We start from the raw sequence: 23969 nt of genomic DNA, 5'->3' as shown, positions 1-23969 counted from the left end.
GAGGCTAACTAAAGCATGAGTATAAGACACGGAACTAAAATTCACTATGGAATTATTATATTAATGCCTTCATATACATTAAAATCAAGACAATTATTATTGAATTCTTTATTTTTAGATGAGGCAACCGAGGCTCAGAGAGAGTGAGTAACTTGTCTGAGGTCCTACAGCTGGTTAGTTGTTGCCTTGGCTTGCATTGACACTGTGCAGGATCCCATGTTGGTATATCAGATACCCTGTAAGCCCATGAGAGGCACTGTGGACAGGAGAAGCAAATCCCATTCACAATAAGTTTTAGTTCAGTAAGGACAAATTGATATTCCTTCTATGATGAAAGAGGTCTGATGTAATCAACTCACCACCAAGTGGTTGAATGGTCTCTTCAAGTGTCAAAGCTCAATGTTATGCGCACTGAACTTTCACCAGTGGCAGGACCCTTAGGGAGAAGTATCCTATGCTTGGGGGCCTCTTCATAGCACTTACTCCTGACACCATAGCCATCAGGGACTCATTGCACAAGTACAGGGGTGGCTGAGAAAAGCACCTGATCAAGGTAAGTAGACCTTTGCCAGGTTGTTAAGGGACTCTTCTCTTTTGGGCATCAATGTGAGAAGCATAGATTTACACACTGTGCTCATGCCAATAGACCCACCCACATGCTTTCCTGTGTCTCCAGCCTTTCAATTTTGCTTCATGGGATGGATTTGATGGATTTGATCGTTGTAACTACATAGGAGTCCAAGTAGAACTCATCTCTCCCTCCATTCAAGGTAAATAAGCAAGTGCACTGCTCACAGTTGTGTCCACTGGGAACATTTCCCTTCACTGCTGCCTTCCAGATCACTCACTTTCAGCTTTCACTAACAAGGAGGTCATCCATCTCTGTTCCAGCCCTGAGATTTTCTTCCTCCATCAACTAATTGTAGGCTTCCTTAACCTCCAAAGCAAAGTGAAGGAGAGACATTCGTGAATCAGAAATAGGTGACACTGGGATAATGGCTACTTATTCATGCAACTTATTTGTGCTCACCTTACCTGCTCACTCCAGATTAGCTCCATCATTCGATGGCTTGCTTCAGTTCTCTGTTACTTTTATGACTCAGTGGATTTGGTAATTACTGGCTGATTAAGGGCAGCTTTTGTAGCTTATCTAGGACATACTGTTCTCTTGGCAGAAAGTAGTAACTCAAGAGATCAAACAGCCTTACACGTGCATTTAGAATTCCTGGTTGGTCATGATGTGTTACATGCATAGACTTATATCATATTGTCACCTAGCCAAGCATGACAGTGGGATGTGGAAATATACTTTACTCATGAAGTGGTAGGGCAAGGGAGGTGCTGTATACTGCTCTTACAGGAAAAGGAGCAGATAATTGGGAGTTTAAATATCATCTATCAGATTCTTGAAACCTTCTTTGACTGCTCCTGCCCATCACAATCCCTTATTTAGTCTTTCTGTGACATCTATAGTCTATGCTATTCACAATTTTCTCCTTAGTTGTGTAGAGGTTTTGTTCTTGTTTGGTTTAGGCTTATTTTCCTTCCTGGTAAGCTTGAAAATAGTAACCAGGAGTCACATTTCCTTTAAATCTTTCAGTGCATGCTGAGAGCATCTTAGTTCCTTAATATAACTAACTAAGATGCTTTCACCCGTATATGATAAAATCATTAGCCACATGAGTTTTTGTCTGGTAGCTTGAGGGTCCTTGAAGATGCACTCAGAAGACATTTTCCTATTATCATTTTACATATATGAAAAGCTACTTTTTAAAAGGTGGTTCAGAATAGACCAAGTTCAGAAAAGAAAAAGAAGGCTCAACAAATATTTGTTATGTGTACATATTAATAGGTACAAATTCTGATCATCATAGAAAAATGATTGATTTGAACTCAATTTTCAAAAAATTATTTGGTGACTTGGATATCAGGGGCATATTATCTTATTCCCTCATAATATTAATATGGAAAGTTAGTTTATATTTAACCACTAGGTAGTATCATTGTCATGTAGTTAGACATAATATATTCAGATTCTCTATTTGCCAAAGCAGTGGAGTCAGTATTACCAGCCAACTGTTAAGGAAAAAAGACAACTAGTTCATTAAGCCAAATATTTCCAGTCATCGGATCTGGGTTATTTTTTCTTCTGTAAAGTATATTAATGCAAGAACCTAGTTTGTCCCTGTAGTTATTAGACCTCAGATTATGTCATCCTGTAAACAATCTGCTACTAAATGGTAGTCTCTTGTTGGCTTCTGTTTTAGCCAAGATCTCCAAGCTCGGGAGATCCTGAGTTGCTCTGTGCACCCGTCTAACCACAAGGAGAGCTTCATGGGAAATGAGAGGCCTCTCTGAGCATCAAAGAGGGGTTAGTGCTTTGCTTGCCCACTGATTCAGCATTGTTCTACATAAAACTGTAATTTCTAAGGCTCAGACTGACATATATCTAAGCCTTATGTAATCAGTAATTTTACAATCAGAAGGACATGGATTTGGCTCCTAACTTCACTACCACTTGTTAGGTGCATGACTTCAAGTTGTAGCTTTCTATTTGTAAAATGTGTGCAATACCAATTTTACTACCCAGGGCTGCTGAAGGCCTAAGTGTGAATTGATGTCTATTTGTCCATATCCACATTCATATTCATATCTACTAATAATACTGCCTCACCATGATAGACACTCAGGAATTATTAATGCACTTCCCTTTACTCCTCATATCAAACTTTTTTATAGACAGGTTAGTCTTCTCACTGATCCCAAATATGTTTTTCTCATTCTCACCTTCAAATGGTGATGAAATAGGAGCAAATGGAAAAATGAATGTCCATTTTTCCATCTTCACTTATCAAAAGTTTATTCTTCCTTTGTGATTCACTTAAAGCACAGCTCTCTATCTGTCACAGTTATCACATCTTAATATTTTATGGTCTTGTTTTATTCTCCACTTTGGAATGTGTATTTTGATTTCCTAAGGAAATGATCTTTGACTGTGTGGATCAGAATAGACTGTGGAAAATATTTAAAGAGATGGGAATACCAGACCATCTTACCTGTCTCCTGATAAACCTGTATGCAGATCAAGAAGCAACAGTTATAACCTTACGTAGAACAACTGACTGGTTCAAAATTGGGAAAAGTGTACATCAAGGCTGTATACTGTCACCCTGATTATTTAATTTCTGTGCAGAGTGCATTATGGGAAATGCCAGGCTGGCTAAATCACAAGCTGGAATCAAGATCGCTGATAGAAATATCAACAACCTCAGATATTCAGATGATATCACGCTAATTGCAGAAAGTGAAGAGGAACTAAAGAGCCTCTTTATGAGGATGAAAGAGGAGAATGAAAAAGGTGGCTTAAAACTCAACATTCAAAATCTAAGATCAAGGGATCTGGTCCCATGCCTTCATGGCAAATATAAGGGGAAAAAGTGAACTGACAGGTTTTCTTTTCTTGGACTCCAAAATCATTGCAGTGGTGACTACAGGCATGAAATTAAGATTCTTGCTCCTTGGAAGAAAACCTATGACAAATCTAGGCAGCATATGAACAAGCAGAGACATCACTTTGTCAACAAAGGTCCATCTAGTCAAGGCTATGGTTTTTCCAGTAGTCACGTATGGATGTGAGAGTTGCACCATAAAGAAGGCTGACTGCTGAAACATTGATGCCTTCAAATTGTGGTGCTGGAGAAGACTTTTGAGAGTTCCTTGGACTGCAAGGAGATCAAACCAGTCAATTCAAAGGAAATCAACCCTTAATATTCATTGGAAGGACTGACACTGAAGCTCTAATACCTCAGCCACCTGATGCCAAGAGCCAACTCATTGGAAAATACCTTGATGGTGGGAAAGAATGGAGGCTAAAGGAGAAGGTGGCAGCAGAGGATGATATGGTTAGATAGCATCACTGACTCAATGAACATGAATTTGAACAAACTTTGAGAGATAGTGAAGGACAGGCAATCCAGGTGTGCTGCAATTCATGGGGTTTCAAGCAGTTGGACATGACTTAGCAACTGAACAACAACAAGGAAAGGATCAATTCCTTAGGACCAGAGCTATGTCTGGATTTCAGGTGTTGTTGTTGTCCAGTTGCCCAGAAATATATGGTCAGCATAAACAAGACCTGGAGCTGACTGTGGCTCAAATCATCAGCTTCTCATAGCCAAATTCAGACTTAAACTAAAGAAAACCAGGAAAAACACTGGACCAGCCAGGTATGACTTAAATCAAATTCTGTATGAATTCACAGAAGAGGTAACAAATAAATTCAGAGGACTAGATCTAGTTAACAGTGTGCCTGAAGAACTATGGACAGAGGTTCGTAATATTGTACAGGAGGACATGGTGAACAAAACCATCCCAAAGAAAAAGAAAAGCAAGAAGACAAAGTGGTTATCTGAGGAGTCTTTCCAAATAGTGTACTTCAGGTGTATCCCCTAGTGATCTAGCATAGTGTTAGGCAAGGTGGAAGCCTCAAAACACTTACCTTTGGAATTTGAACTGACAAAAGGGCTAATGGTTCTTCAAGGGTGACACATGGAAGGAGCATTCACCAGTGATTTGAAATTTAGAAGATTGTGCCAAGAGTTCAGTTTAGTTATTCTGAATTTGAATTATTCTTTACCCTGGGCTTTGGTGAATTTTTTCAAGGACCTTGAAGGATATATTCATTGAAGCAAGTAATACTGATAAATAGTTTATAGAGAATAAAATATCTCTCAGAATTGCATAGAATAACGTAGATCATCCAGAAAAAATTTTGTCTCTTCTATAAAGTGTTTGTTTAAAGATTTTAGCTTGAATATTTGTTGTCAGAAGACACCCAGACAGCCTTTGACTATGTCTTTCTGGAATATTCCATCTTGACTAAATTTTAATCCCAAATTGTCTATTCTTTCAGCCAGAACCTCCATTATGCCTGAGGATATAGACGCTTAAGAAGTGGTACAAACCATTTCTCTTATTCGCCAAAACTAAACATAAAGAAGTATAATAAGGTTTTGCATCACTTGATATATTTTTTTGGTCATTGATTCTCACGTCCTTTCTCCCTCATCTCATCAGTTTTTCACCAATGAAACTCTGGTCATGATGATGAAATAAGATGATGTATTTCTTCAGGAACTTACAGTTAGGAGTATTTAAACTCCTTCTGTATATTCATATATTCACTTGATGAATATTCATATATTCACTCAATTTTACAGTTACCTGACTACAGGTATCTGTGCTTTCTAAATGGTGAGGGTAAATAAGAATGGTCTTATTTCTGGCTTTCAGAGAAAAGAAGCAGACAATTGAGCATATGGCATTCTCTGGATATACATCCAAACAAGTGAAAATGATAAAGTAATGAGGAAATTAAGCTATATAGAAATCATTCAGTTCAGTTCAGTTCAGTTCAGTTCAGTCGCTCAGTCGTGTCCGACTCTCCGCGACCCCATGAATCACAGCACGCCAGGCCTCCCTGTCCATCACCAACTCCCGGAGTACACTCAAACTCATGTCCACAGAGTCGGTGATGCCATCCAGCCATCTCATTCTCCGTCGTCCCCTTCTCCTCCCGCCCCCAACCTTTCCCAGAATCAGAGTCTTTTCCAGTGAGTCAACTCGTCTCATGAGGTGGCCAAAGTATTGGAGTTTCAGCTTTAGCATCAGTCCCTCCAATGAACATCCAGGATTGGTCTCCTTTAGAATGGACTGGTTGGATAGAAATCATTACAAACCTCTAAACCTAAAGAACAGCAATACAGTAATTATAACACATATCTGTGCTGTTCTTTGAGGTTTCCCAGGTGGCACTAGTGTTAAAGAACCTGCCTGACAGTGCAAGAGACATAAGAGATTGAGGTTTGATCCCTGGGTCAGGAAGATCCCTGCAGGAGGGCAGGGCAACCCACTCCAGTATTTTTGCCTGAAGAATCTCAAGGACAGAGGAGCTTCCTGGGCTGGAGTCCACAGAGTTGCAAAGAGCCAGACATGACTGAAGCAACTTAGCACAGCTCACATGCTGCTCTTTAACTCTCATTATTTCTCGTTCTCAAAACTTTTTCCTCAAAGTGTCTAAACTCCAAGAAATCTAATGTCTGGATAAATACTAACTGGTTTTACACTGAACTAATTTTATTGTTTTCTGTCACTAGATTTTAAAACTTTTGAAACTAATACACCTGGGGCAGATTCACGTCAATGTATGGCAAAACCAATACAATAATGTAAAGTAATTAGCCTCCAATTAAAATAAATAAATTAAAAAATAAAAAATAAATAAAAAACAATTATGATTCAAGTAAAATAAATCTTATTTATATATATATAATTGTTTCAAAAGAAGTGTTCTTTCCATGTCAGGCTCTGGTCTAATAGGTAGAGGTAGATATGGATCAATAGATATATATCCACAGATACATTATAATGTTGTTGTTCAGTCGCTCTGTTGTGTCCTACTCTTTGCGACTCCGTGGACTGCAGCACGCCAGGCTTCCCTGTTCTTCCCTATCTCCTGGAGTTTGCTTAAATTCATGTTCATTGAATTGATGATGCCATTCAACCATCTTGTCCTCTGTCACCCTCTTCTCCTCCTGCCCTCAATCTTTCCCAGCATTGGGGTCTTTTCCAATGAGTCAGCTCTTCGCATCAGGTGGCCAAAATATTGGAGCTTTGACTTCAGCATCAGTCCTTCCAATGAATATTCAGGGTTGATTTCCTTTGGGATTGACTGGTTTGATCTTCTTGCAGTCCATGAGACTCTCAAGGGTCTTTCCAGCACCACAATTTGAAAGCATCAATGCTTTGACACTCAGCCTTCTTTATGGTCCAACTCTCACATCTGTACATGATTACTGGAAAAACCATAGCTTTGACGATATGGACCTTTGTTGGCAAAGTGATGTCTCTGCTTGTTAATATGCTGCCTAGGTTTGTCATAACTTTTCAGCTGCAATCACTAACTCAGTGATTTTGGAGCCCAACAAAGGAAAACCTGTCACTGCTTCCACTTTTTCCCCTTCTATATGCCATGAAGGGATGGGACAAGATCCCATGATCTTAGCTTTTTGAATGCTGAATTTTAAGCCAGCTTTTTCATTGTCCTCTTTCACCCTCATCAAGAGGCTCTTTAGTTTCTGTTCACTTTCTGCCATTAAAGTAGTATCATCTGCATACCCGAGGTTGTTGATATTTTTTCCCAGCAGTCTTGAGTTCAGCTTGTTATTTGTCCTAGCCTGGCATTTTGCATGATGTACTATGCACAGAAGTTAAATAAGCAGGGTAACAGTACATAGCCTATTGTATTCATTTCCCGATTTTGAACCAGTCAGGTGTTACATGTAAGTTTTCTCAGGAGACAGATAAGGTGGTATGGTACTCCCGTCTCTTTAAGAGTTCCACAGTTTGGTGTGACCTACATAATTAAAGGCTTCGCATAGTCAATAAAACATAATTTTATTTTCTGGAACTCCTTTGCTTTCTCCATGATCCAACAAATGTTGGTAATTTGATCTCTGATTCCTCTGCCTCTTCAAAATCTAGCTTGTACATCTGGATGTTCTTTGTTCACATACTGCTGAAGCCTAGTCTGAAGGATTTTGAGCATAACCTTGCTAGCATGTGAAATGAATGCAAATTGTATGGTAGTTTGAACATTCTTTGGCATTGTCCTGTTTTGGTATTGGAATGAAAACTGATATTTTCCAGTCCTATGGCCACTGTTAAGTTTTCCAAATTTCCTGGCATATTGAGTGCAGCACTTTAATAACATCATCTTTCGGGATTTTAAATAGTTCAGCTGGAATTCCATCACCTCTACTAGCTTTGTTCATTGTGATGCTCCCTGAGGCCCACTTGACTCCACACTCCAGGATGAGTGACTCCACCCTCTAGGTGAGTGATCAGAACACCATCGTTATTCAGATCATTAAGACCTTTCTTGTATAGTTCTGTGTATTCTTGCCACTTCTTCTTAATCTCTTCTGCCTCTGTTAGGTCTTTACCATTTCTGTCCTTTATTGTGCCCATTTTATATGAGATATTCCACTGATATCTCCAATTTATGAAGAGATCTTTAGTCTTTCCCATTCAATTGTTTTTATCTATTTCTTTGCATTGTTCATTTAAGAAGGCCTTCTTATCACTCCTTGTTATTCTCTGGAACTCTGCTTTCAGTTGAGTACGTCTTTCCCTTTCTCATTGGCATTTGGCTTCTCTTCTTTCCTCAGCCATTTATTAAGTCTCCTCAGATAAACACTTTGTCTTCTTCCATTTCTTTTTCTTGGGATCGTTTTGGTTACTGCCTCCTGTATAATGTTACAAACTTCTGTCCATAATTCTCCAGGCACTCTGTCTACAGATATAATCCCTTAATCTATTCTTCACCTCCACTGTATAATCATCAGTTCAGTTCAGTTCAGTTCAGTCACTCAGTCGTGTCTGACTCTCCGCGACCCCATGAATCACAGCACGCCAGGCCTCCCTGTCCATCACCAACTCCCGGAGTTCACTCAAACTCATGTCCACAGAATCGGTGATGCCATCCAGCCATCTCATTCTCGGTCGTCCTCTTCTCCTCCCACCCCCAACCTTTCCCAGCATCAGAGTCTTTTCCAGTATAATCATAAGGGATCTGATTTAAGTTCTACCTGAATGACCTAGTGGTTTTCCCTACCTTCTTCAATTTAAGCTTTTTTTTTCTTTAATTAAACTAAAGGGACTTCTCTGGTGGCTCAGAGTGCAAAGAATCCCCCTGCAATGCAGGAGACCTAGGTTTGATACCTGGGTCAGGAAGATTCCCTGGAGTAAGGAATGGTTACCCACTCCAGTATTTTTGCCTGGAGAATTCCTGGTGGGCTACAGTCCAAGCGGTCACAGAGAGTCAGTCACAACTGAATGACTAACACTTTCAATAAGGAGCTCATGATTCGAGCCACTGTCAGTTCAGGTCTCGTTTCTACTGACTGCATCAGTTCAGTCGCTCAGTCAAGTCCGATAATCAGATTAATTAGTTTTCTGTGATTGTGGTTTTCATTCTGTCTGCCCTCTGAAGGATACGGATAAGAGGCTTGTGGAAGCTTCCTGATGGAAGAGACTGACTGTGGGGAAAACTGGGTCTTGTTTTGATGGGCAGGGCCATGCTTGGTTATCTTTAATCCAATTTTCTGTTGATGGGCAAGGCTGCATTCCCTCCCTGTTGTTTGACCTGAGACCAAACTTTCATGGAGGCAATGAAGATAACAGTACCCGACCATATAGAGCTTCCCTAACTTTGGCTGCAAAGAACATAATCATCCTGATTTCAGTATTGACCATCTAGTGATGTCCTGTTTTGAGTTGTTGGAAAAAGGTGTTTGCTATGACCAGTGTGTTTTCTTGACAAAACTCTGTCAACCTTTCCCTGCTTCATTTTGTACTCCAAGCCAAACTTGCCTGTTAACCTGGGTATCTCTTGACCTCCTACTTTTGCATTCCAATCTCATATGACAAAAAGGATGTCTTTTTGGTGTTAGTTCTTGGCTGTGTTGTAGTTCTTCATAGAAACAGTCAACTTCAGTTTCTTTGACTCTGTGGTTGGCACATAGACTTGGATTCCTGTGATATTGAATGCTTTGCCTTGGAAAGATACCAGAGATTATTCTGCTGTTTTTGAGATTGCAGCAAAGTACTACATTTTGGTGGAGATGGAAATGGCAACCCACTCCAATATTCTTGCCTTGAAAATCCTGTGGACAGTGGAGCCTGGTGGGCTATGGTTCATGGGATTGCAAGAGTTGGACGCAACTTAAGAACTAAGCAGCAACTGCATTATGAACTCTTGTTGACCATGAAGGCTACTCCATTTCTTCTAAGGGATTCCTGCCTACAGTGGTAGATATAATGGTCATCTGAGTTAAATTCATCCATTCTCATCCATTTTGATTCACCGATTCCTAAGATGTCAATGTTCAGTCTTGCCATCTCCTGTTTGACCATGTCCAATTTACCTTGATTTAGGACCTAACATTTCAGGTTCCTATGCCATATCGTTCTTTACAGCACTGGACTTTACTTTCACCACCAGACACATCAACAACCGAGTGTCATTCTTGCTTTGGTCCAGTCTTGCCATTCTTACTGGAGCTATTGGTAATTGCTCTCTGCTCTTTCCCAGTAGCATATTGGATATCTTCCAACCTGGACATTTCATCTTCTCCATGTCATATCTTTTTGCTTTTTCATACCATCCATGGAGATCTCCAGATAAGAATACTGGAGTGGGTTGCCATTTCATTCTCCAGTGGACCATGTTTTGTCAGAACTCTTTATATGACCCATCTGTTTTGGCTGGCCCTGCACGGCAAGGTCATAGCTTCACTGAGTTTTGCAAGTCTTCGCCATGACAAAGTTGCAATCTATGAAGGGGACATTATATACAAACCCGTATTGTGTGCTTAGTCACTCAGTTGTGTCTTTTTGACACAACACTATGGACTATAGCCCACCAGGCTTCTCTCTCCATGGGATTCTCCAGGCAAGAATACTGGAGTGAGTTGCAATGCCCTTCTCCAGGGGATCTTCCCAACTTAAGGACTGAACCCAGGTCTCCTGCACTGCAGGTGGATTCTTTGCTGTCTGAGGCACCAGGGAAGTTTTTATTTTATTTGAAACACCAGGGAAGTTTTTATTTGTATCTCATTAATATTTAGTGTGGAAAAGTTAGAAATGGACGTGGAACAACAGACTGGTTCCAAATAGGAAAAGGACTACATCGAGGGTGTATATTGTCACCCTGCCTATTTAACTTATATGCAGAGTACATCATGAGGAATGCTGGGCTGGAAGAAGCACAAGCTGGAATCAAGGTTGCCGGGAGAAATATCAATAACCTCAGATATGCAGATGACACCACCCTTATGGCAGAAAGTGAAGAGGAACTCAAAAGCCTCTTGATGAAAGTGAAAGAGGAGAGTGAAAAGGTTGGCTTGAAGCTCAACATTCAGGAAAGTAAGGTCATGGCATCTGGTCCCATCACTTCATGGGAACTAGATGGGCAAACAGTGGAAACAGTGTCAGACTTTATTTTTGGGGTTCCAAAATCACTGCGGATGCTGATTGCAGCCACGAAATTAAAAGACCCTTACTCCTTGGAAGGAAAGTTATGACCAACCTACATAGCGTATGACCAACCTATATAGTATATTAAAAGCAGAGACATTACTTTGCCAACCAAGGTCCATCTAGTCAAGGCTATGGTTTTTCCAGTGGTCATGTATGGATGTGAGAGTTGGACTGTGAAGAAAGCTGATCGCGGAAGAATTGATGCTTTTGAACTGTGGTGTTGGAGAAGACTCTTGAGAGTCCCTTATACTGCAAGGAGATCCAACCAGTCCATTCTAAAGGAGATCAATCCTGGGTGTTCACTGGAAGGACTGATGCTAAAGCTGAAACTCCAATACTTTGGCCACCTCATGCGAAGAGTTGACTCACTGGAAAAAACTCTGATGCTGGGAGGGATTGGGGGCAGGAGGAGAAGGGGATGACAGAGAATGAGATGACTGGATGGCATCACTGACTCGATGGACATGAGTTTGAGTGAAGTCCGGGAGTTGGTGATGGTCAGGGAGGCCTGGTGTGCTGTGATTCATGGGGTCCCAAAGAGTCGGACATGACTGAGTGACTGAACTGAACTGACATCTTTAGCTGTATATTTATATACTAATATATGTACATACATTAGCTTGAGAGTCGGACACGACTGAGCGACTGAACTGAACTGAACTGAACTGAGAGTACATCATGAGGAATGCTGGGCTGGAAGAAGCACAAGCTGGAATCAAGATTGCTGGGAGAAATATCAATAACCTCAGATATGCAGATGACACCATCCTTATGGCAGAAAGTGAAGAGGAACTCAAAAGCCTCTTGATGAAAGTGAAAGAGGAGAGTGAAAAGGTTGGCTTGAAGCTCAACATTCAGAAAACAAAGATCATGGCATCTGGTCCCATCACTTCATGGGAAATAGATGGAAAAACAGTGGAAACAGTGTCAGACTTTATTTTTTTGGGCTCCAAAATCACTGCAGATGCTGATTGCAGCCATGAAATTAAAAGACGCTTACTCCTTGGAAGGAAAGTTATGACCAACCTTGATAATATATTAAAAAGCAGAGACATTACTTTGCCAACCAAGGTCCGTCTAGTCAAGGCTATGGTGTTTCCCGTGGTCATGTATGGATGTGAGAGTTGGACTGTGAAGAAAGCTGATCGCGGAAGAATTGATGCTTTTGAACTGTGGTGTTGGAGAAGACTCTTGAGAGTCCCTTATACTGCAAGGAGATCCAACCAGTCCATTCTAAAGGAGATCAATCCTGGATGTTCATTGGAGGGACTGATGCTAAAGCTGAAACTGCAATACTTTGGCCACCTCATGCGACGAGTTGACTCACTGGAAAAGACTCTGATGCTGGGAAAGGTTGGGGGCGGGAGGAGAAGGGGACGACGGAGAATGAGATGGCTGGATGGCATCACCGACTCTGTGGACATGAGTTTGAGTGAAATCCGGGAGTTGGTGATGGACAGGGAGGCCTGGCGTGCTGTGTGTGGTTCATGGGGTTGCGGAGAGTCGGACACGACTGAGCAACTGAACTGAACTGAACTGAAACATACTATTAACATGTTCCCATTGTGCAGAGAAATTCATCACTTTGTAGGTTTGTCTGCCCAGAGTCTTGGTTTTTCTTTATAACCCAAAGAGAAACATACTAGCAGAATGTTTAAAAACGTGAGTTTTGTGCTCAGGCAACTCTGATTCTAAAGCTGACTCTGCTCCTTACTAAAAGCCTCAATTTTCCTATCAGTAACAAAATGGAGATAGTAATACTTGTCTATTGAATTGTTGAGAAGACAATGACATATTCATGTGAAGTGTCTAGCGCAGGGTCTGGCATCTCAGTCATTATTAACATTATTGTAACATATCTGTTTCTTTTCTTTTAGGTAATTTGTTCTATTATTTTGTGGTTTATTTTCCATTTGTCTCATTTGTTCTTTTTTTCCTGACTTTTCTGACAATTTTTGCCACATAAGCAAAATTTAAAAAAATAACATTTTACCTCTTCTATTACATTTTGGCTAAATAGCTTTGCATTATTGTCTTAATGATTATAGTTGAGGTTATGATATACGTTCTTGGCTTCCTACAGTTTACCTTAAATTGGTATATTTCACTTTCCAAACAATGCAAGTGTTTAAGCCATTTATTTCCCTCTCTCATTTTGTGTTGTTGTCGTCGTATATCTTTCTTCTACTCATGTTGTAAATACCGTCTCTGAGTCCCAGGAGGATGAAGATTATGGTTTGAAAATCATTGTTTCACATATCTCCATTCTAATAATAATAGTAATTTGTCAAGTTGTTAAGACCATTAAAATAAAATTATTCCAGTTGGTTTGCAAAGTTAAGTCTACCTTCGCTGTCTTGAGAACCTTGTAGATGTAATCATTCAAGTTTTAAATCTGTAAACTCCATCATTCTTGGTTTCAGGACCAAAACTCACCAAGGAGTGAGGTTTCTTATTAGCCTCATTCAGATGCCAGCTGATGTGTTCTAGTCTAAATCTTGCTTGTACTAAGACCTGATGCACTTCGTTGTGTGCCTTTGGAATCTGTAACCGATAGAATTTGCATTTGTTCACTCTCATCTCTCTTCCCTCAAATTAACCTCTCTCCTCAGGTGGTTCTAGCCATAAAGACTAGGTATCCGCCTCAGTTTACTGACTAGCACATTATTCACCTACTGTTAGGAATGAACACTGTGTTTGACTTCAAACTACCTAGTCAGAGACTTAATATCTGGCTTAAATTTTGTCAGATGGCATCTCTGGGGAAAATTACTTGTTAGCTCTATAACCCAACTAGTGGCTGTGATTCTTTTTATTTTTTAATCTTTTGTGTTCTATATTTACTAGCAAAGTAACTTTAAAGTACAAAAATAGCAAATAATAATATATAGGGCTTTTTCTTTTGCTCTTATTTAACTTGCAAATAAATTGGATTCTTTTAAAAATAAACATGTTGATACTTATGACATTCCTATGACAGTGCTCTCACCAGTGTGACTTTGAATTTCATTTGACACTAGAATTCACTTCTTTGAAAAGATAATCCTCCAACTGGGGTAATTATTTTTCTTTGTACTCTTTGTCCTGGTCAGTTCTGGCTTCTCTTCTTTATCTTCACTTTATCTTCATATAGCTGAAGTTTTAGCAGTTTTCAAACCAGAGCCTTAGAAGTGAAGATTAACCGAACGTTATGTAGAATAGTAGTTCTCAAAGTCTAGTCCCCTTGACCCTTGCAGGTCCCTGAGATTCTATGAAAGTCTATGGGGAGAAACTTCATAATTATATCAAATTTATTTGTCTTTTTCACTGTACTGACATTTGCACTGTTGGGACAAAAGTAATGATGAGTAAAAGGGGGTACCTCAGGAAAAAATCAAAGCAGTGGCACCAAACCATACTTGCAGCCATTGCATTCTTCCTTGCCACACACTTACAGTTAAAAAAGAGGCCAGTTTCACCTAACAATGTCCCTGATGAATTATGAATTTTATTAAATCTCGACCCTTGAGTGTTTGTAACATTTCATGTAATAGTATGGGAAATACTTAAAGCATTTCTGATGCATTAAAATACGATGATTATCTCTGGGGAAGTAAAAATATCCAATTGTTTAAGTTGTGAGCTGAACAACTGACGTTTCTCATGAAACATCATTTTTATTTGAAAGAATAATTGAGATTTAAACTTAGTTTTTTTTGACTTGGGTATTTGGCAGACATTTTCTAAAAAGAAAAAAATGGATGAAGCAAGCCCATCTCTTAAAGGAAAGCAACTGACAGCATTTGCTGTTAATAAAATTAGAGCATTCAAACAAAGATATGAAAATTGGAAAATTTGTATTTGCAACTATAAGCTTAAGAGCTTCCTAACACTTAAAGTCTTTTCTGATGAGAAATGTGATTCTTTGATATTGTATAATAATATAATGTCAACATTTGGAAAATCTGCACAATGCAAGAAACCAATATTTTTGAAATAACCAATGTATAACACTACAAGATAAGAATGATTAAAAGATGTGTCCAGAGTGCAAGACAGACCAAAAGATTTTAATGTAATAAGACTACATACAGTTCACTGAGGTAGTTTCAGATTTTACACTGCAAAAAATCTATAAGAAGCTACCACTTGTAGAGTTTTGCTTTGATATCTAGGAGGAATAGCCTCAGTTATCTGGAAAGCCTAGTAAAAGATGCTTTCTTTTCCCAACTGTATCTGAATTGAGCTGTATTTCCTTCATAAACTACAATGAAAATAACATATTAGAACAGATTGAATACAGAAACAGGTATTAGAATCCAGCTGTCTTCTGTCAAGCCAGACGTTGAAAAACTTTGCAAAGTGAAAAATTAATGCCACTCTTCACTCTAAAATTTCTTTCTTCTGAGAAAGATAGTTATTTTTCATTAAATATATCTATGTTAACAGGCATTGGGTTTACTATTGTCATTCTCAAATAAACAGGTAAATATTTCTTAAATATCTCAGTTTCAATTTCTAATGAGGTAAATATCAATAGGTGTAACACATAAAGAATTCTTTTAGAGTCTTCAATGGTTTTAAGGACATAAAGGGTGCTGAGAATCACTAACATTATTTAGAAGAAGAGTAGAAATATTGTTTTTTTACTAGATGGCTAATGGCTCAGATTTTCACATCATTCTAGATTATATACACAACTTACATTTTCCTTATGCAAAAAATGGCTAAAGAATAATGTGTTTTGTAAAAGTATTGCTCACTAGGGATAGCCTGTTAAGAATATGTTTAAATATTAATAACAAATAACTACACAACAAGACAACTCCAGGATAGGAAAAAAAGTAATCTCCTAAATTTATAAAAGTTAAATAGACATAGAACACTCATTACCAGATTCCCAAGGGCTGAAACTTGGGCTGAAATGATTATAAAGAAAGAAATCCTAGGATGGAATGCCTTTAGTATATAAACAAGCCACTATTCTCACCTAAAAGAAATCTCAGATAAGAATACTTTCACTGATCATAATTGTTGCAGAAATTGAGAATGAATTAAATAGTTTCTCACATCCTCTAGGGTATTGAATCAGTTTGAATTTGTCAAACTGTTCACAACTGAAATGTAAAACTCTGGATTTCAAGTTATAGATTTATTAAAGTGAGTAGCAGCTATAACTGGAGCTTGAAGAGCCCCTTTTCCAGAGGTCCAGATGCCTTTGTCAATGTCCTTCCTGGTCATTGAGTGGTAAGTATAGATGTCAGGAAGCTTTTGTTCCTCCTTCAGTACTGTGAAACCATAAAATATTAACACATTTATAATACAAAATTTAACGTCTATACTTTAGAAGACAAGACATTCTTCATTATATGTGGATGACATTCAGTAAGGTAGTAGGATACAGGGTTAAGATATAGAAATATGTTACATTTTTTTACACTAACCATGAAATATCAGAAGGGGAAAGTAAAAAAAAATCTCTTTGAAAATTGCATCCAAAAGAAAAATACTACTTAGGGATAAACTTAATCAAGGAGTTGAAAGACTTGAGAACTATGAAACACTGACAAAGGAAGTTGAATATGATTCAAAGAAATGGAAAGATATCCCACGCTCTTGAATTGAGCAATTAATGTCATTAAAATGGCTATTCTACCCAAAGCAATTTATAGATTTAATTCGATCATTATCGATTTACCCATGACGCTTTCACAGAACTTGAAGAAATAATCCTAAAATTTACATGGAACAACAAAAGATCCATAATTGTCAAAGCGAATATGAGGGTAAAGAATAAGCTTGGAGGCATAATCCTCCCAGACTTCAGTCAATACTACAAAGCTGCAATAATCCAAACACTGGTTTTGGAACAGAAACAGATACATAGATCAAAGGAACGGAATAAAGAGCCAAGAAATAAACCCACACAACTTCAGTCAATTAATCTTCTGTAAAGAAGGCAAGAATATAAAATAAGAAAAGACAGTCTCTTTAGCAAATAGTGTTGGGAAAATTGAACACCTCCATGGAAATCAATGAAGTTAGAACCCTCCCTCATGCCATACACAAAAACTCAAAATGGGTTAAAGTCTTCAATATGACATGATACCACATTCCTAGAAGAGAACATAGGCAAAATTTTCTCTGACATAAATTGCACTAATGATTCCATAAGACAATAGAAATAAAAGAAAAAATAAACAAATGAGACCTAATCAAACTTATAAGCTTTTGCAAAGCAAAGGAAACCATAAATAAAATGAAAATACAATCCACAGAATGGGAAAAAGTATTTGCAAACAATGCTACTAACAAGGGATTAATTTCCAAAATATACAAACAGCTCATAAACTCAAAAATAAAAAAGTAAACAACTTAATCAGAAATGGGCAAAAGATCTAAAGAGACATTTCTCCAAAGAAGACATACAGAAGGTCAATAGGCACATGAAAAGATGCTCAACATCAATAATTATTAAAGAATTACAAATGTAAACTACAATGAGGTATCACCTCAGACCAGTCAGAATAGGCATCCTCAAAAAGTCTACAAATAATAAATATTGGTGAGAGTATGGAGAAAACGGAGCCCTCCTACATTCTTAGTAGGAATGTAAATTAGTGTAGCCACTATGGAAAATAGCATGGAGTTCCTTAAAAAACTAAAAATAGAACTACCAATGACCCAGTAATCCCACTCCTGGGCATATATTTGGAGAAATCTATAATTCAAAAAGACACACGCACCCACAGTGTTCACTGCAACATTGTTTACAAAAGCCAAGACATGGAAGCTACCTAAATGTTCACTGACAGATGAATGAATAAAGAAAATGTGGTACATATTACACAATGGAATATTACTCAGCCATTAAAAGGATGAACTAACTCCATTTGCTGAAACATAGAAGGACATAGATTGGAGAAGGAAATGGCAACCCACTCCAGTGTTCTTGCCTTGAGAATCCCAGGGATGGGGGAACCTGGTGGACTGCCATCTATGGGGTTGCACAGAGTCGGACATGACTGAAACAACTTAGCAGCAGCAGTAGCAGCAGAAGCAGCAGAAGGACCTAGAGATTGTCATATTGAGTGAAATAAATCAGACAGAGAAAGACAAATATCATATGCTATTACTTATATTTAAAATCTTTAAAAAAAAACATACAAATTAACTTATTTACAAGATTGTTGCCGTTCAGCTGCTCGGTCATGTGATTCTTTGCGACACCATGGACTGCAGCTTCCTTGTCCTTCAGTATCTCCCAGAATTTGCTCAGATACATGTTCATTGAATTGATGATGCTATCTAACCATCTCATCCCCTGCTCCCTCTTCTCCTTCAGCCTTCAATCTTTTCCAGCATCAGGATCTTTTCCAATGAGTCGACTTTTCCATCAGATGGCCATAGTATTGGAGCTTCAGCTTCAGTATCGGTCCTTCCAATGAATATTCAGGATTGATATTCTTTAGGATTGACTGGTTTGATCTTGGGGTCCAAGGGGTTCTCAAGAGTCTTCTCCAACCTCACAGTTCAAAAGCATCAGTTCTTCAATGCTCAGTCTTCTTTATGGTTCAACTCTCATATCCATACATGATTACTGGAAAAACCGTAGCTTTGACTATATGGAACTTTGTCAGCAAAGTAATGTCTCTGCTTTTCAATATGTTGTCTAGGTTGGTCATCTCATTTATTCCCAGGAGCAAGTGTCTTTTTAATTTCATGGCTGCAGTCACCATCTTCAGTGATTTTGGAGCCCACAAAATAAAGTCTCTCACTGTTTCCAGTGTTTTCCCATCTATTTGCCATGAAATGATGGGACTGGATGCTATGATCTTAGTTTTTTGAATGTTGAATTTTAGGCCAGCTTTTTCACTCTCCTCTTTCACTTCACAAAAGGCTCTTTAGTTCCTCTTCACTTTCTGCATATGAGTGCTGTCATCTGCATATCTGAAGTTATTCATATTTATCCCGGAAATCTTGATTACAGCTTGTGCTTCATTCAGCCCAGTATTTTACATGGTATACTCTGCATAGAAGTTAAATAAGCAGACAATATACAGCCTTAATGTACTCCTTTCCTAATTTTGAAACAGTCCGTTGTTCCATGTCTGGTTCTAACTGTTGCCTCTTGACCTGCATACAGGTTTCTCAGGAGACAGGTAAGGTGGTATGGTTTTCCCATCTCTTTGAGAATTTTCCACAGTTTGTTGTGATCCACACAGTCAAAGCCTTTAGTGTAGTCAATGAAGCAGTAGTAGAAGCTTTTCTGGAATTCCCTGTTTTCTCTATGATCCAACAAATGTTGACAATTTGATCTCTGGTTCCTCTGCCTTTTCTAAATCCAGCTTGAACAACTGTAAGTTCTCAGTTCACACACTGTTAAGGTCTAGCTTGGAGAAATTTGAATATTACTTTGATATCATGTAACATGAGTGTAACTGTGTGGTAGTTTGAACATTCTTTGGCACTGCCTTTCTTTGGGATTGGAATGAAAACTGACCTTTTCCAGTCCTGTGGCCACTACTGAGTTCTAAAAATTTGTTATCATATTGAGTGCATCATTTTCCGAGCATCATCTTTTAGGATTTGAAATAGCTCAACTGGAATTCCATCACCTCCACTAACTTTGTTTGTAGTGATGCTTCCTAAGACCCACGTGACTTCCCATTCCACGATGTCTGGCTCTAGGTGAGTGATCACACCATCGTGCTTATCTGGGTCATGAAGATCTTTTTGTGTACTTCTTCTGTGTTTTCTTGCATATCTTCTGCTTCTGTTAAGTCCATACCATTTCCGTCCTTTGTTATGCCCACTTTTGCATGAAATATTCCCTTGGTATCTCTAAATTTCTTGAAGAGATCTCTAGTCTTTACTATTCTATTTTTTCCCTCTATTTCATTGCAGTGATCACTGAGGAAGGCTTTCTTATCTCTCCTTGCTATTCTTTGGAACTCTGCATTCAAATGGGTATATCTTTCCTTTTCTCCTTTGCCTTTTGCTTCTCTTCTTTTCTCAGCTATTTGTAAGGCCTCCTCAGACAACTCTTTTGCCTTTTTACATTTCTTCTTCTTGGGGATGGTCTTGATCCCTGCCTCCTCTTCAGTGTTACGAACCTCCATCCATAGTTCTTCAGACACTCTGTCTATCAGATCTAATTTCTTGAATCTGTTTGGCACTTCCACTGTATTATTATAAGGGATTTGATTTAGGTCATAACTGAATGGTGTAGAGGTTTTCCATACTTTCTTCAATTTAAGTCTGAATTTGGCAATAAGGAGTTCATGATCGGAGCCACAGTCAGCTCCCAGTCTTGTTTTTGCTAACTGCATAGAGCTTCTCCATTTTTGGCTGCAAAGAATATAATCAATCTGATTTCGATGTCTACCATCTGGTGATGTCCATGTGTAGAGCCTTCTCTTGTGCTGTTGGAAGAGGGTGATTTTTATGAACAGAAAATGACCATGCATTCTCTTGGCAAAACTGTTGGCCTTTGCCTTGCTCATTTTGTACTCCAAGGCAAAATTTGCTTGCTACTCTCAGTATCTCCTGACTTGCTACTTTTGCATTCCAAACCCATATGATGAAAAAGACTTCTTTTTTGGTATTAGTCTAGAAGGTCTTGTAGGTCTTCATAGAACCATTCAACTTCAGCTTCTTTGGCATTAGTAGTTGGGACATGGACTTGGATTACTCTGATACTGAATGGTTAGTTTGGAAATGAATAGAGATCATTCTGTCATTTATGCGATTACACCCAAGTACTGCATTTTGGACTCTTTTGTTGATTATGAGGGCTACTCCATTTCTTCTAAGGCATTCTTGTCCACAGTAGTAGATATAATGGTCTTCTGAATTAAATTTGTCCATTCCAGTCCATTTTAGTTCACTGATCCTTAAAATGTCAATGCTTACTCTTACCATCTCCTGTTTGACCACTTCCAACTTACCTTGATTCATGGACCTAACATTCCAGTTTCCTATGCAATATTGTTCTTTGCAGCATTGGACCTTACTTCCACCACCAGATACATCCACAACTGGGTATTGTTTTCGCTTTGGCTCAGTCTATTCTTCTTTCTGGAGCTATTTCTCCACTCTTCTCCAGTAGCATTTTGGTCACCTACTGGCCTGGGTTCATCTTTCAGTGTCATATCTTTTTGCCTTTTCATACTATCCATTGGGTTCTCAAAGCAAGAATACTGAAATGGTTTGATATTACCTCCTCCAGTGGACCGCATTTTGTCAGAATTCTCCACCATGACCCGTCTGTCTTGGTGACCTTACAAGGTATGGAAACTTTAGAGGAAGAGAGGAATATAGTTGATGAGTACTCATACTTAACCTTTGAAAAAATGAAAACTGGTTAAGAATTTATTGCAATCCTGTTATAAGAAAGCAGTGTTTTCAAGATTTTGTAAATAGGAAGCTTTTTTATTTTTGTCTTTGTGAACTCCATAAAAAATCACAACTCCTAAGTTTCATTTACTGCAAACATTTTTGGAGAGATCTGTCCAGTTTTCAGCGACTTTCTTAACTGTCCCCTCTTAATTTATGGTAGGTGTGTGGCTCCCAGCAGTTGTTTGTGTATGAAATAGTAACTCTGCCCTTAGCCTTTGGTTGCTTGATTTTGGTGTAAGAGTTTGACTCAGGTTGACCTAGTCCGTTCACTGGAAATTTAGAGCAAGAGTTGAAGAACACCTTCCTCTCATGGACCTGTTAACTCAAGCTGGGTAGCTATGGACAGTCAGTCATATTCTGCATTGCAGGCTGTGAGCAGAGAAGAGAATGGTGGAGTGGAGAGAGCAGAGAGTCAGTGGTCAGAGCAGAGACCTAGGAGAGAGAGGTTCCTGTTAGAGTTATGAGCAATTTTCTGGTTTCTGGAGCTAGTTCTTCTTGAAGTCAGGCTGTGTGTCTGTCCTATGTTGGGTAGTTCTTCACATTTATGAAAATGTCCTCTTTTTGCTTAATTTAACAATGTATTATAAAGGACCTGAAGAATGGGGCATTCATGAGTGGCTTAACTGTACAATAAACCTTAAATTAGTTCTTATTCCAAAGGTTTCAATATTAACCTAGTATAAACTATTACGGTTCTTCTGATGTTGGTATGGCTACATCACTATGTGCTGTGTGACAAGTTTTCTTTCTTTCTTTCTCTTTTTTAAAAATTTTGCTTTTCTCTCTTTACCACAGAAACTTTGCTTAGCCTTCATTTAGACGTTTGTCACTTTTGTTGTTCAGTTGTGCAGTCGCGGACTGCAGCACTCCTGGTTTCCCTGTCCATCACCATCTCCTGGAGCTTGCTCAAACTCATGTCCATCGAGTCAGTGGTGCCATCCAACTGTGGCATCCAATCTCATCCTGTGGCATCCCCTTCTCCTCCTGCCTTCAATCTTTCCCAGCAACAGGGTCTTTTCCAATGAGTCAGTTCTTCGCATCAGGTGGCCAAGTATTGGAGCTTCAGCTTCAGCATCAGTCCTTCCAATGAATATTCAGGACTGATTTCCTATCACTTACATATTACATTCTCTTCAGTTGTTCTGAGACAATTAAAAACCTGTTCCTTTTGGCACCAATGCAGTCATGAACACAAACAAATTTGGTCACTGGTCATCCAGATCATCCCAAATATGCTTATATTAATTTTTTAAAAAATAACTTGCAAATTCTTTTGGAGAAACACTGTACATTCTTTGAGAGAAGCACTGACTAATGGACTGTGTGGCAAAAACATCTTTTAATATGTCCTCAGGCAAGGACTGTCCTCAGCATTGCTTTTTGATCACAATAAAACCAGGTCATGACAACAAGCAAGGCCAGAGGTATCAATGCTCTTGGCCTCTAGACCCTGGCTCCTAACTTGACTTCTGTGCCTTTGACTTTGTCCTTAATAGAGGTCCTCTTTGCACAAAGTCACATTGTTCTCTGCAGTCCTCCTATACATCACCCCCCAACCTGAGGTGCAGAAGCCTGGTGTTGAATACTACAGCACCATTATCACCTGGCAGATCTCCAGAAGTTACCCATGGTGAGCTAGTCAAGTCCAGGCAGGAAGGCTCAGCCCAAGTACCACTGGATTGGTTTCCATCTCCTGACTTTAGTTCATTCATACAAAAAGTGAGGCCAATAATACTTATTAGGCACAAATAGACATTCGTTGGAATTTATGTAGCTTATTTACTTAAATAAAATCCATGTAATCAGCTGTCACCAGTAAGGATTTTATTGGACATACCCACAGGGATATTTGCTTTTCTGTGTATTGCTTTAGTCATGCTGTTGTGTTGGGTCATCCACTGGGACTCCCTTAGAGGTCTGCCTTTGCATTGAACTGAACAAAATAGAAAAGGCAGAAGTTCATAATCTGGAGAATGAGTTTATAATGTTTCATCATCTCAGAAAATTCTAAATCTGCTCTCTCTTGTTCCAGTTTTTGTCAGTATGTTTTGTTGCTACTCATCTGTGCTAGATTTGCCTTGAAAGATCAAATTAGATGACAGTAACAGGGTGCATTTTCATCATCTTAATTTTCAAATACAGCTACAAATGACACCTTGTAATCTTGTAAAACTGACTCTGTGAAATCCTGCCAACCAGTTGAAGTGGTGTGCTCATTTTAGCAATGGAAACAAGTTTCCAGAAAGACTGCTACAACAATGCTTCTACCACCTACCTGCTGCCTCCTTATTTTTCTCTTTCCAACTCTTTCCAATTTGGAACAAATTCAGCAGTTTCACAATTCATGCACATCCCTATTTTGTGAAAAGAAGGAAAAAAAGGTTTTATCCAAATTAGTTGAATGTGACAATTCATATTCAACATGCCTACAGAGATAGTTTCTCAGATAATTTGAATCAAATATTTATACTCTGGCTTATTTATTATTT

General features: G+C 38.7%; 1 pseudogene; it reads right to left on the bottom strand.

The window, feature by feature from the left end:
• Positions 1 to 16218: 16218 nt before the first annotated feature.
• The window catches only part of LOC129540463 (flavin-containing monooxygenase 5-like), a 92164-nt pseudogene continuing 84413 nt past the window's right edge, over positions 16219 to 23969 (bottom strand).

This window comes from Moschus berezovskii, chromosome 4 (genome assembly GCF_049115385.1).
Source record: "Moschus berezovskii isolate FMDL1 chromosome 4, NW_MosBer_1.0, whole genome shotgun sequence".
Classification (NCBI taxonomy): Eukaryota; Metazoa; Chordata; class Mammalia; order Artiodactyla; family Moschidae; genus Moschus; species Moschus berezovskii.
The sequence above is the reverse complement of the archived record's forward strand: the minus strand, read 5'-3'. Positions and strand labels throughout refer to the sequence as shown.